Consider the following 14192-nt stretch of genomic DNA (forward strand, 5'->3'; position numbering starts at 1 on the left):
AAATCACGCGATTGGGCCCGCTAGTCGGCTCGGTTTAACATGTTGAACATTTTCACACGATAACGAACGGCCTACAGCGATTAATATCAGACGATATATATAGGTATATAACCGTATCTCGTGCGACGATTCACTTTGTACTTCTAATCAGTCCACCTGCGAACGCGCAGCTGAACAAGTGGACGCCGGTGGTCGCCTCTGTTAAGGGTCGATGCACACGTTATGCCCGTCCACTTTAGTACCTTACGTCCCCACCGCGTGAACCTCTGCCCGTTGCCGTTCCCGTTTTGCTCGTGTTACACATGATTCTGCTGGAAAGACGTTGTAGCAATTTATTCCGTGAGCTACATAATCGCGACTATACGCGATGGCTTTTGCACGATTGTTCCCCTCCGCCTAGCCAGTGTATATACGCGCTTGAAGGATAAGTAAATCCACATTCCTATCGGGCACTCGTAACCGCCCCCCCCCTCCGTACATACCGGTTCCAGTCTCGAGTCTCAAGAAATTCGAAATAAAACTCCGCGAAACTGATACACGCGTTTCTGATCGAAGGTCTACTAGCCACCGCCAATAACCGTGATAAACATCCGTCGAGGAACACGCGTCGTAGCCGTCATTCGTGTGCTTCGACGAATTTATCTATGTGTGACGATCGTAATCAGGTCGTAAAACACGTATCGCGGGTTCCTGAAATTTTAGCGTTTCATTTGATGGCACTTCACTGTACGCCATCGGCCACGCAACTTTATAGAGTCCCGAACCTTCATCCATTAACTTCCAGTATTGCAACGGTGCAATACTCATTTTAACCCTTCAACGCCCACCGTAACGTATACGGTACATCTAGAAAAGTAGAAAATTATATTTCCAGTGATTTTGTCGTAAAAATACAGATGAGAAATAATTTTTTCTCTTTTTTTGTTTTTTTTAGAAATAAAGAAAAACATTTTTTTAAATTAGTTGGTTTAATATTGTTGAGAAATTCAAGTATTCCCTCTAAAAATAAATTTGTACGCAATGAAGAAAAAATAGGTCGGCTTAATATCGATATTTTCCACTTCAAAATAACAAGATACAACATATACATATATCAGTCTCATAATTTTGAGGTACGTAACGATTTAAGGGTTAAGGGGTGAATTTTCCGGCCGAGTCCGCCGTACGATATGCTAGCCCGGCTACACGTTAGAGGGCGGACCGAAGCGATGCGGTTGACAAAGTTTCGATTCACCGTCAGCGAGAGGTTAGACGACACGGTTGAACTTGCAATAAAGTGTACGGACAATATTTCCGCGGGTGCGTGCGAGGTATCAGGGTGAAATTTACGATACATCCCGGCCCTGTCGTCGACACACCGATCGGAGTGACGTTAAACCGGTCGCGTTTTAATATTTACAGGCACCGATCCTTTTCAGCCTCGGTGCAGAATTGAAACGCCGCCCCGGCTACGCGGCTGGAACGAATCGCTTCGATGCGTAACGCTCCGGCCGCTGTTGTAAATAAATGACCGCTACCGGGGAACATTAGCTTCTGGAATAGAAAAAGCATCAGTTCCATAGGCGTCGTTATTGGAACGCATTTTAAAGGATCTAGTCCGGTAGTCGAGGATTCTTGTATAGTTTACCACTAATAGTGGCTCGTTTTAACGGATCGTAACATGATCCTGAAGCTCTCGGAGCGATATCGTTTTACTCGTGTGAGAGCTTTCCTTAAATTGTTCTCACATTACGAGTTTTTGTAACTGCTTTTCTGATCGTTTTATTAGATCCGTTTCTATTCAATGCATACTTTATTTGTGGTACACACTGGGTGTGTTGAAAATCGTGGTACAAGTGGTCGGGTGGCGATGCTACATGCAACAATAAGTCGAAAAAGAAGAACAACATTTTTTCATTTAAGGCTTCGTTTTCGAGGAAATTGAGTTTGAAAATTCATCTAAATCACGCGCATCTGTGCGTTGGCAATAAGTAGAAATAGCCTGCTATGAACGGACACATTAGCCAAGTCCTATTCTATTGCACGTGTATCCAACAAATTTTCAAATTCGATTGTCTCGAAAACCAAGCATCACCCGAAAAAATTTATTGTTTCTTTTCAGATTATTTTTGCATGTAGAATCCAGCCTATATATCTTATTGGTTCACTCAATACGTTAAAAATTTAATTCATTATTAACGTATCGACTGAATTCTTATTTTATCATTAACATAGATTAATTACGTTATACATTCGATAGAGAGACAATTGTTTGCACAATGGCAGCGATGACAGATTCCGATAACCGATATTCGTCCAGCAACAGTTCAGTTTTTGTGATTGGATTGCATTACCGGATCCCATTGCAAAATTTATTAGCTTTCACTTTGTCTTCGCCGTTCCTTCAGACTCAATTTTGCAGTAACTTCATTACTCATAGTGATATAATTAGAAAAGTTTGAATTCACATTAAAGCTTGATTTACACTAGCGGTCTGGGTTTGGCGACGTCAAATCAAAATCTGTTGCATCACTTGGCTGTTTGGAGCTAAGTTGGCCAAGAACGGAACGAATAAAGGCTGATCTTTGCTAAATCGATGCCCAAGCCCTGTTTAAATTAACGATGGTAATACCATAATTCTAAGGATGTTATTCTGTGAATGATATGATGTTTAATTAATTTACTGTCTATTCGATCTTATCGGCGTATAATTACCGTACCGTATAATCAATCTTGGGGAATTTACCGCGAGCTTTAGAAATCTCGAGACAACACAGACACGTGGGAACCGCTGTTTATGAATTACCTACGAGCATTGACACACCCGAATCCTTAGTGACACGACGATGATTCTATGCTACCCTCCCCAAAGACCGTTAATATTTCCTTAAGGGTCTCATTAAGAGCTTGCAAAATCGACGTTACATCGTTAAGCAAGAGCATTTCAAATGATGTCGCGGTTTGTGGAGTGTTAAGCTTCCTCGCGACAATCGAAACGACGAATGAATATTGGAATCGTTCCGTAGACACCACGACGTTACGCCAATGACAAACAACGAAGAGAACAGCGCTGTGTAACATTCGTTCGATTATTTAAATGATCATTCAGCTGAATAGATAAATCGATTAAGAAAATGTTTTCAACTCGACATGTACCTGGACGCAAATTGAATATCACACCGATGGCCATACGTGTTTCGCGAGCTTGTAAACGAATCCACGTCATTCCATGAGATAGGGGGAACGATTAATTGTCTATGCATGGAATCACCCGAGGCACATAGCCGTCTAACGACACCGTTCAATTACACGATATTACAACGTCTTGAGCCGTTAATGCCTGTGATTAGCGATTCGGGTGTCTCGATCGGGACGTAAAGGTGGGTCGTGTCCTTCGTCAAGGATATCCCTTGCGATTGTCTTTGTTGCCGTATGGAAGACAGAATCGGGGGGGATTAATCGCGCGAGCGCGCAACCTTAATTACCGGACAACCGGACGGATTCTTCGAGTTCGATTTTACGAGGATTGAAATACGCTGCTGTCCAGGTCAGATCATCGACCGTAATGAGGGACGACGATTTTGTCGCGAGGAGCGCGGTTGCTGTCGAGTCAATAGCACGGCAGAATGCGCTCGCATTGCGCGCATACATGGGACCCATAAACTGGCCTGGTTGCTTTCCACGCCTTGATATCCACGACGGAACCACGAGCAACTAGGATGACCACGGTGGCGTTATGGTCCTTGGTGCTCCCGCGGAGGAATCTTCCAACGATTCGATCGAAGAAACAGGGCGAAACTCCCCTCCCCTCCCTCATCCCTCCTGACATACCTCGTTAACCGGTGGAACTGTTTTGTTCGATTCTGCCTGAGGCTCGCGATTGAGACGCGCCGCGTCGTTCTACGAGAGACGGTTTTTGCCAGGAATTTTCCGACCGAACGAACGCGAATCGAAAGACAGGGCCGAGAGCTCGCGTTGAACACGACACTGAACGAGAAACATCGGCCTCGGATATTGCCTCGCGATAGAACGTCAGCTCACCCACCCTCTTTCCTCTCGTTCTTTACCTTGTGAAAATCGATGAATCGGAGCGCCTCAGAATGCGAAACGAGATTAAAAATACTTTAAGTTACCCGCGCATCGCGGCGGAGCGACGTCCCTTCAAGGAAACCGTGATTCAAGAAGAAACGATGCGCGAGGAGAACGATCAAGGGGAAGCGCCCGCCTCGAATGTCTTCTCGGAGACGTCGTTTCGTTGCGTCGACAGTGAATTCCGGCGAACACCTGGATTGAATGTTCTTACCAACGCCTTTCACGACGAAAGGATGGTGAGGAAAAATACTACTCGACGGGCCACGGAACCCAAACGCAATCCTCTATAGCTCGACCTCTGTCTTTCATCATACACATTCCCATGCAAAAACGTCTCCCGGTGTTTTTCTTCGTGGTCGTCCACGCCGCTGGCGTGTCCTCCAGCTCCTACGGGGTTCGTCGTGTTGCGGAAAACGAAGGGGGGGGGGGAGAGTAAAGAACCGGAGCCAGAGTCACTCGTAAAAGCAGGCTCGTCATCGTGATCGTCGGCGAACAGTGTTTTCTAAGCCTTCGGACCTGGTGAGAGACTGGTACCGCCCAAGTCCTAGCTTCTGCACGGTCCAAGTTGATAGACACTGGCGCGTAAGCGTGGCCCCGGATTCCTGAACCGGTTTTGGAACGACCACGGGTGAGCCACCATCTTATGGCAGTCGATTTCTGTCTCTCCACCCATCGCGGAACCCGCTCTCCCCACCCAGGGCCCACCTGAAGCCACACGACAGGTGCCAGCGGCGTACGCAGGCCGAAGAACGAAGACGGCCGCCTTTTATATTTATAGTCCCCACGGGGACTACGGGGCCCAACCGTGTATTTTCGCTCGTAAGATTAGGCGGAACAATGGGGAGAGCGGGAGTAATCCGAAAAATGTGGGAGCATCCAAGGGAGCAGGGAGGTACCCTAACGATCCACAGAGATCGGGCGGGAACCTGTTTCTGTTTAGATTGCCGCACTGCTGCTGCTGTTGCTGCTTATTGGTTCGCAAACTCAGTGGTTCTTGTTGTAACACGATTCCTGAAACTGCTCGTTAAACCTGACTGTTTACCTTGGGAACGCACCTTGGATGTAGGTGAAGGGAATGTTGCCGAGCGTAGGGCTGGACCTAAGATCGAGATAGAACCAATGTAGTTGGTTGTAAAGTATTCGATAACCAGACCCGAAGAGAATTCCTGGCGGTGGGAATTAGGTAAACCAAGAGGGGATCGGTTCTGATCTGAAACGCGCAATAGGGATACAAAAAGGACCCTCGAACTTTTAAGCAAGAACCTGTTTCTGCACGGATTGGCGCGGGGCGATTCTGTGCGTACGTTCGTTTATTGGCGTGTGGTGGCGATTGGAACCGGAATTCTGATTCGCTTGGCTGTCGATTGTTTATTCCATACAGTGAAGTCGAATGTAGGTAAAGAAGCCCGAGGTGGTCGTATCAGGTGCAACAATCTTGTGCCTCGCGGAACGAAAAAGTATCGGGTTGCAGGATTGTACGGCCAGTTTTGGGTCAGTGGTTCTTAAGCTGGAACGACACGACGCAACTGGTCAGGTAGAAACAACTCGGAAACTTGGATTGCTCGCACACTGGCTGGGAATTTGAAAATGATTTATGAATATACATATATTTGGATATATTATCGGACCGTATATTGCAGGTGGTCTTAATTTCGAATTGGAGAGTGGTTCGACCAAACTTTCGCTTGGTTCCCCTCAGGTATGTTAGTATCGACTTACATTCGGAAGAGTTCAACGGAGAACCCGCTGCGATATTAAATTCGAGAGGGGCAGCGTATAATAACAAGCACCTAATAAAGATGAAAGATAGGAAGGTATCCCATAATTCATGGGCTTTTTTTCCACGTTGTTATGAAATCACGTATGAATTAATTATGAACTTCTGGACGAGGAAAGATCAAAGGGAAGCAACATGCTAACTCAGGAGCCTCAGTTTGCTTTTCGACGTTATTAAATGCATCGTGTTTAATTAACAAAATCGCTGAAATTCCTGTATATTTTAACGGTGTTGTTTAATTAATGGATATTATTAAGGTTCGGGCACGAGTGTTATACAGTAATAAATATTATTATAGAAATCAAATTGATGAAAATTGTAGAGATGTTTCGATAGTCCTAATTGCACATTAGCGTAGTCGTTCTTTCGATCATAGACAGAAGCCATAACCAATACCACTCGAAAGGTAAAGACGCTACTGTCGCCTCTAATTAAGCTTCTGGACTAAAAGCTCGACCACGTTAAATCGCGACATGGATCGATTGATCTAATAGTTCGGAACAAGGTTACGTTCGCGGTATTGTAATTATCGACAGACCAAAGCCTGGTTCTCATGAAAGCCCGTAGTCTGTAGATGCTCCTCAATTTCAAGCAGCTTTGAAGATCACCAGCGGCTCTTAATTTTACAGTCAATAGAAATCGAATTCCTCGAACCACGCTAACAACAACGTGCCTTTCTTTTTATCTTTGGCGAATCAATTAGACGAGAGATTGATTCGTAATGTCGTAGAGGGCAGGCGGATCGAGGACTGTCTTCCCAGCCGAAGTGGAAGTAAACTTCGAGCCCAGGGAGAGAGGAGGATCTTGCACGAAGCAAAAAGAATCATTTTCTCCGACGGCAGAAACTGATCCACGGGGATGATCCGACCATCGGGCCGAAAGCTTCCAGAAGAAAGTTTCGCGCAAGAAGAAGCTCAGTCAACGATGGTCGAGCGGGGATGATCGAGTTACAAGGGCGAGGCCTCTTAACCAGCGAGACCTCGGCACCGTCATTCAACGGATATACAGCAGAGTAAACGTTTATTTAGAAGATATCATCTCCACCTTTCCCGGGTCGAGTAGACCGTCTTTACCGTGTCGCGGAGGGTCTTCCAGCCGCCAACATAATCTGCGCGAAAGTGTTTACCCGGGGAAAGCGCGATCGCAGATTTCATCTAATCTCAAGATGTATTCGTGACTGCTTCCCCGTCTAGTTTTACGGAACAATCGTGACCCTCCTGGAGGATTTCGGGAAATGAACAGAACATGCGACGAGAATATGGAACTGCTCTACTTCAAAATATCGTGATTCTGAATATTGTATTGTCTTCCTCCTTATTATTATTATTAGACACAGCTTTGAATATCCTCTCATTGTCTGCATGGATTAATGTTTGCGTATTCACGAGCTATTCATCGCGATTTAATTAATTGGAGTCCCATAAAAGATAAGTTTTTCTGTCGGTAATCTCTAGTGGTCGGATATTAGTATTCTCATGTGATATATCATGATAATTAATCGACGTCGTTTTCCAGTTACTTTTGTAGTTAGCAGTTAACGCGTCATAACGAGCTCTGAATATATCCAAGAAGCATCCCCTTCATAATTCATTTCACCAGTAGACCAGGCTAATCAGGGATGGCAAAGCACGTGCTTCGTCAAAATTATTTATTTATTGCGCGCCTGTGTTCACCTCAATCCGCCCGGCTAAAGGGGTTAATATCCTTGGGAAATTGGAATGTATTATTTAGTGTGCAGCCAGCGACATAATTAAAATCCATCCCCCGTTCAACCGGGTGAGTAGTGATTGAAACGAAATTTTGCCACGCTCGGTCCTTGGATCTCTGGGACCGCCAGACGAATGGAAAGATCCTGTCCATCGAATTCTATCCTTGATCTTATCCAGGGCTTCCATAGCGATCTCGTCTTCTCTCGCGTCGAAACGGCTCGGAACTCTCGCCCCGTTTCGCGCGCATTCCATGAATGATCGGGGGCCAAAGTATCCATTTCACAGGCCGAACGGGCTAATATTCTTGGAAAATTGGAATATTATTTAATGAACGGCTCTCGACCGAATGAGATTTTACGTTGCATAACACTGCAATTCCGCAGCTCCTGTATTCACGGGGCGCGCGTTGCTGCATAATTGACAGCGCGCGGGATGCACGTACAACAATGCACATCAATTTCAAACAATTGAAAATTAATTCGACGCGTGTCGGCGCGCAGGCGGCCGCGACCGGCGATCCCTTTGCCCCAGAAGTTTATTAAACGCTGTTGCATTTTAAAGGTTTTTCGTCATAATGCATACTTGAAGTGTCTCTTGCCTCGTTTCCGCGATTATCAATGCGACGACAATAGAGCTCGATTAAAACATTAAATAACTCATCGATGGGACTCCTGTCGTTAAATGCGGATCAGTCCTGTCACCACGGATTTATTGGCATCGATTTTCCTACGTGCACGAGATAAATTTTCATGAAATGCGACAAATTTACCCAGTCTATTACCAGGGGCGAGTGTATGGATCTGTTTTGTACCGAAGGCACGATGTTAAGCGTAGGTACCGGGGAACGATTCCCCGTTGAAATCGGTTCCTCCTCTCGGCGTGGGAATGCATCGGGAAATTTGCTTAACGGCAGCTGCAACTGGAGCCCGACCGAGGAGAAGGCCCCCAGGCTAGCCCGAGACGATTCCTCTTGACCGTGCTCAGGACTCACTGGCGAATAGGTAGGTATCAAGAGACATTGTTCGCTGGCGAAGCGAGAAAATCGAAGGAAACGGCCGCGCAAGGTTGATACACAGGAGTCAAAAGGAGAAACGGTAAGGGCGTGGAAGAAACGAGGAGCGAGAGAAAACAGACGTGCGCGTGCACGGTCGGCCAGGGTGGGAACGACGATAAGAGGAGGAGGAGGAGCAGGAGGAGGAAGAAGAAGAAGAAGAGGAATAGGTGGACGAAGAAGAAGTGGTAGTATAATGTCCCGGACGTAAAGCGGGCAAGGAAACAGCGGCTGTGCTCGGCTTCGGCTCAATTAAATGATCGTCTTCTGCTCGAGGGTCTCGGTAGAGGCACCAGCCATTAATTTCGAAACATGGGGAACAAAGGGTCTACCTCGGAAATATTCTTTTTTCCCCTTTATTCTCTTCCCCTCGCTCGGCTATCCCTACCTCCCCCTGTCTCACTCCCTTTCTCCTTGGACCACCTCCTTCTTACAGCCTCCACCTTTTACCATCCCGACCTGCCGCCAAGACGAGCGAGAGGAGGCTAACGAGCAGGACAAAGACGGGATTCGGTGTATCTCGGTTGGTGGAAGGTGAAGGAGGGAGAAGAAGAAGGCAGCAAACGCCGCAACCTGCTCAGCCTGAGGCTACGTTTCTCTTTTCCTGCGGTAGCAAGAGCCTCTATCAAGCCACGCTTCTTTCTGCTTCCTTCTCCCTCCTGTGGCCAATGTCTCCGTTCACTTGTACCACTTGTATCTGTTCGTCTTGCTTCTCCTCCTGCTCCCCGATTGTCCTCTCTTTCTCGTTTCACCTTCGTGTTCGACGTCTCATTGCAACACGACGCGCCCGTGCGTATGTGTGTGGGTAAAGTTGCCCTCACAGTCGCGCATTAATATTCCAGCAAAAGTACGAAGGGTCGCCTAGGCGTGGCCAGGGGTGTCTAGCAGAACCGTGCTAGGCCACTGCGTAAACTTTTTCTTCTCGTTTTCTCTTTCCATTGCCTTGCTCCTGTTCACTCGGCACCTCCACCGCCCTTTCGTTGCTGCACAGCCTTTTGCTCTCGTTTCGACGCCTAAGACAAATCGAACTGGATCAGGTGGTAGCTCCCGAGTCTGAATCAGAATTTTCCGTATGGACGACCAAGGACGTGTCACTGGTTTCATTCGATTCAGTGCACAACGGTGTCTCTTAGAGAACGGACACCCAGACGAGCGGAGTTTCGACGGGACAGATCGAATAATCGACTATCTATTCCCCGTGGTCGAGACGCCATTAACCGAGCCCTGGCTCATTCAAGTAGCCAATGAACTTTTTCTTCCCGTCTCTTCATCCCGTTACGTCTTCACAGGGGTGGGCACGATGTAGAAGGAAAGGCTCGCAATCTGGGGATTTTATCTCGAACAGCGGCTAATGAGAGGTTTCACGTAGGTGTTCCGTTGCCCCGAGGTAGACAGGCTATTACTATATTATGTCGAACTTTTAAGCTTGATACAGGACATTAAGGGGCAGGATGTAATTTAGGATTTGCGACGGTCCGTTTCGGCTGTTTGCAGAGAATATCCTGGGAGAAACGTATTAGAAGCTTTCCCCGATTCTCGTCTCGTCGTTACGATCTCTTCCCTGTTTTTTCATCGCAGTTATGCCGTGTTTGGTCCGGATGCATAATATCCGTCAGACATTCGTTCGCTACAATGTAATGAACGCATCCACGAACCTTCTATTAGAAGGTAGTCGCGCGTTCGCTTCCGCAAGTTTTTCTGTTTTTTTTTTCGTTGAACAAGCTCGAACGGGACGCTAAGATGAATCCACCGACGTTGCTTTAATTAATCACCTCGAGGTATCTTTGTTTTCGCCAAACGAACCGCGGGTGGAAAGTTCGCCAGCACAGCGGAAAAATTTCCGCATAGACCGAGGGCAGCTGGTAGTAGAACGTTCCTGAAATATTCAGGGAACACGGCGGAGTTCAGAAGGGGTTTTGCGTTACGTTTTCACGACTTACGTGTCCGGTTGTTCCTTCTCCGACCCGTCTGCTCGCTACCTCGTATTTATCGTTGAGGTTACGACGCCGACACGGTATACAAGTTAACTTTAAATTAAAGTCTCCCTTAAAACCAAGGAAAACGCCGGTTAAACTCGTTCCACGACCGTAAAAACGAATCGGGGGCCCAGGCGTTGTGTTTCTTCGACGTATATGTATACCCGTTCGGCCGATGATATATTTCTTGCGTGTCCAGTGTGTGATGTGGCCCGATACTCTGGTGCCCCTGGTGTAGCGAACTCGATTAAATATTCGAACATGCGGTAGAACCACCTTTCTTCGAGGTCTATCAGTTTTACGCTAACATGCATGCAGCGCTTCACCTTTACCTTCTTCGATACAGGGAGTTTCTTGCTAGTCGAAACCTATACTTCGAGGAGTCGATATCGAACAATATGTTCGTGGATGTTACCCCGTTTGTAGTGAAAAGTGGTCTGTTTATAACCCAGGCGACGCTCAGAATGCCGTGCACGGTTAACACTGGTTCGCCGTTTCGATCGATGATTCAGCGTTAACATGTTGATTACACTGCTCTCGGTTCGCGTGGAACGCTGCGGAAGAAGCTACAGACTTCGAATGTTCATTAAGTCACGTACGAATCGAATGCAACCGACCGCATTAATTGTGTTAACCCGATATCGACACGCCAATTAGAGACCAGCACGCAACTTACACGCTGGTTTGCGTGGAAATTGCACGTTCGCTTAGCACTCGATTAACCGCATTGCTATGTAGGTAGGTACATACGGGACAGTGGCGGGTGTACCATTACAGATGGGTGGGTATAGGCGCCAACCTCGTCTCCTCGGGGAAATTCTCTGAAAACACCGAGTTTATGCTTGCGGTCAGAAAATATCTAATACCGTGTTTCCTATGCCGACGTATCCTTTCTGATGATTTCATCTTCCGCCGTTTTATATTATGTACAGCTAACGGGGTGGCGGTCCGCGGTAGCTATCGGTTTTAATTAAATTTTTGTCCGTTATACGATGGGAACGGTTTTTACACGTAGAACCGCCCGATATTAACCGTACGTTCTTCTCGCGTAACCCCCATCCTCGTGTCCATACAATCTTCCAGACCGCAGACGTCGTTTCGCACGACATCCACCCGGGGGAACCAAGGTGCCGTAGCGAATTAGTCGTCCCCAACATACGTCCACATACACACACACAAAAAAGGAAAAGGAAAATAATTATCTTGTTTGATCGCGGATGATGACCTCTCGACGAGGGCATGCGACTGAAAGTAACGGATGGATGTCGCGATAGGGACGACACAAAAGTATACGGGGTGTTGACAAAAAATTGTGCCTAAGACTGTAGGTGCTTTTAGTACTCACCGAGTAGAAGAACAAATGTCTAATCAATATAAGCCCTAAAATCAATTCTTACGGTGAAAAATACAGACGTTTATTGTCACATTTGTTACGAGATGTGCGATATATCTTCCTTCCATTTCAATACTAAACTCACTGCGAATCAGAGATCGATGTAAATTTTCAAATATTCCTTCTGTATCTCGTATTGCCTGGTGTAATACAACCTTGAATTAATGTGCTTCTAAGACAATGTATTTGTTTATTAGATTTCAGAACCTATGTTGATTAGATATTCGATTATTTCTATCAGTTCGTGCTATAAGCCCCTAAGGTCCTAGACCCTTCTTCTTACGAACACCCTGTATATACCGTAACGGTGACGGTGGGAAGGAAGTTTACGACCAGCTTGAACAACGCAGCTTATGGCTGTGTCGAGACATAAATGAAATTATGTACAGGCGTACAACAGTTATCAACTGGACCGTGCGGGAATGGCTCTTTAACGCGAGTGGAGGCGAAAGATGCCACTCCGGTGAATATCTCCATCGATTCAGTGAATTCGGTTATCTCAATTTCTGTGGGTCGCTCTGTTTTCCCGAGTTTCAAAAAAAAAAAACAAAAAAAAAAGAAGGAAGGGAGACCAAACCCAAGAGAGCGCAAACGATGGCTGTGAAGAGGATAGAAAGAGATAGACAGGTCGGAAACAAATGTGATTCGCCCGGACGGGCAATTTACAGCTCGAAGAATATGGCCTGGCGTGTAAACCGCATTGAAATTCACGGCGGGCACGGAACTGTACCGGGGGGTTGAACTATGGGCAAGCTGTTGCAACTTGCTGTTTTCTCTCCAACCCCCGGCCGCCACGGTTCCCCCCTCTCCTTCCTCTCCTCTTCGTTCGTGCTATCGTCCACGTCCTGTCTCCGTCTGGTTGCCATTTAATTCCCGACGTACGGCTCCCTTCGGCATCCATTTAAAATCCCCGGGTGGTGGAACTATCAGGTGGTCCGCGTTCATACGCGTGGAATTCCAAACCCCGGCCCGGAAAGACGCTACCGGAAATCGTTTATACGCCTGCCCCGTACGTACGCGCGAAGGGAACGACGGCTTTCATGGAACGGGGCAGGCTTGTATAAAACACCATATAAAATTTCTATTCGTCACGGATCCGCGTATTGCCGCGATTTAACCTGCATCTCGCTTATCTGATAGAGAAAACGATGATGGAGCGGACAAGTATAAGAACAGTATAAACAGAGCTATGGAGTGTTCGCCCCGTGAAGTTGTGCTTTTTAAAGTTTGTGTGCAATTTCCAGTTTGAAGGATACACACGGTGAGGGAGAGAATTATATGAACGTTTTATTCGGGGAACAGTAAACTCCACGGTAAACACTGTTTTGAAACAGGCATTTGACCGGGAAAAATTGTAGTTTGCTTTAAACGTGAATATGGAGTATTGAGAACATGGAAGATTATTAAAGATTACAATTTTTTTAAATTATTTCTTAAATTGTTTAATTAAAAAGAACAATGATTTAGGAATTGTAATATTATATCGAAACGTCTGATGAGTTCTTCCTTATAGTTCATATAATGATAGATAGTCCACGGATAATGTTGAATAGTCAAGCAACAGGCAATGTTATACTACGGACTGTCCGCGAACTTCAAAATTAAATTATAAAAAAAATTGCAAAAGGTAGCACATAATTTCCAAAAAAAAACTAAAGAACTGTATCAATCCATATTGTATTACTAAAAAAACTGAGCTACATGTAGTCTAAAAATTTGATATTTTTAAGTACGTTTACTCTGAAATGTCACCAAATTCTTTTAATGTTTCTATTGCAAAACTAAAGTATGTACCTTCCTATTAATATCATTCTTTACAAGAGGAAGAAATATCATCTGCCGAATAGATATTCTTAAAGACGGTGGAGATTACTGCTCACATATTACCCTATTCAAACAATTTTCATAGCTAAATAACACTCTAATTAAAGATCCTTAGAGATTTAAGAAATTAAAGAAACCGAGAATTAAGTAATAGAAAATTATGAAAATTATAGGTTTTCACGACCAGACGGTTGTTTTCAATCACCGTGCGTGCGATCCTCATGTGCACGAATGTGTCTTGCTACGACTGTACTTCGACCACTTGTTTCCTCGTTGATCACGGGCGGATCGAGATCGAATCGCACGGTCCGCTGAGCGCGTCCACGCGATCTTACTGTTCAAGGAAATCGATGCTTGCCCACAAGGGAACACGCTTCAACCTCTTAGAAGA

The sequence above is a fragment of the Dufourea novaeangliae genome, unplaced genomic scaffold (assembly GCF_001272555.1).
Source record: "Dufourea novaeangliae isolate 0120121106 unplaced genomic scaffold, ASM127255v1 scaffold56, whole genome shotgun sequence".
Classification (NCBI taxonomy): domain Eukaryota; kingdom Metazoa; phylum Arthropoda; class Insecta; order Hymenoptera; family Halictidae; genus Dufourea; species Dufourea novaeangliae.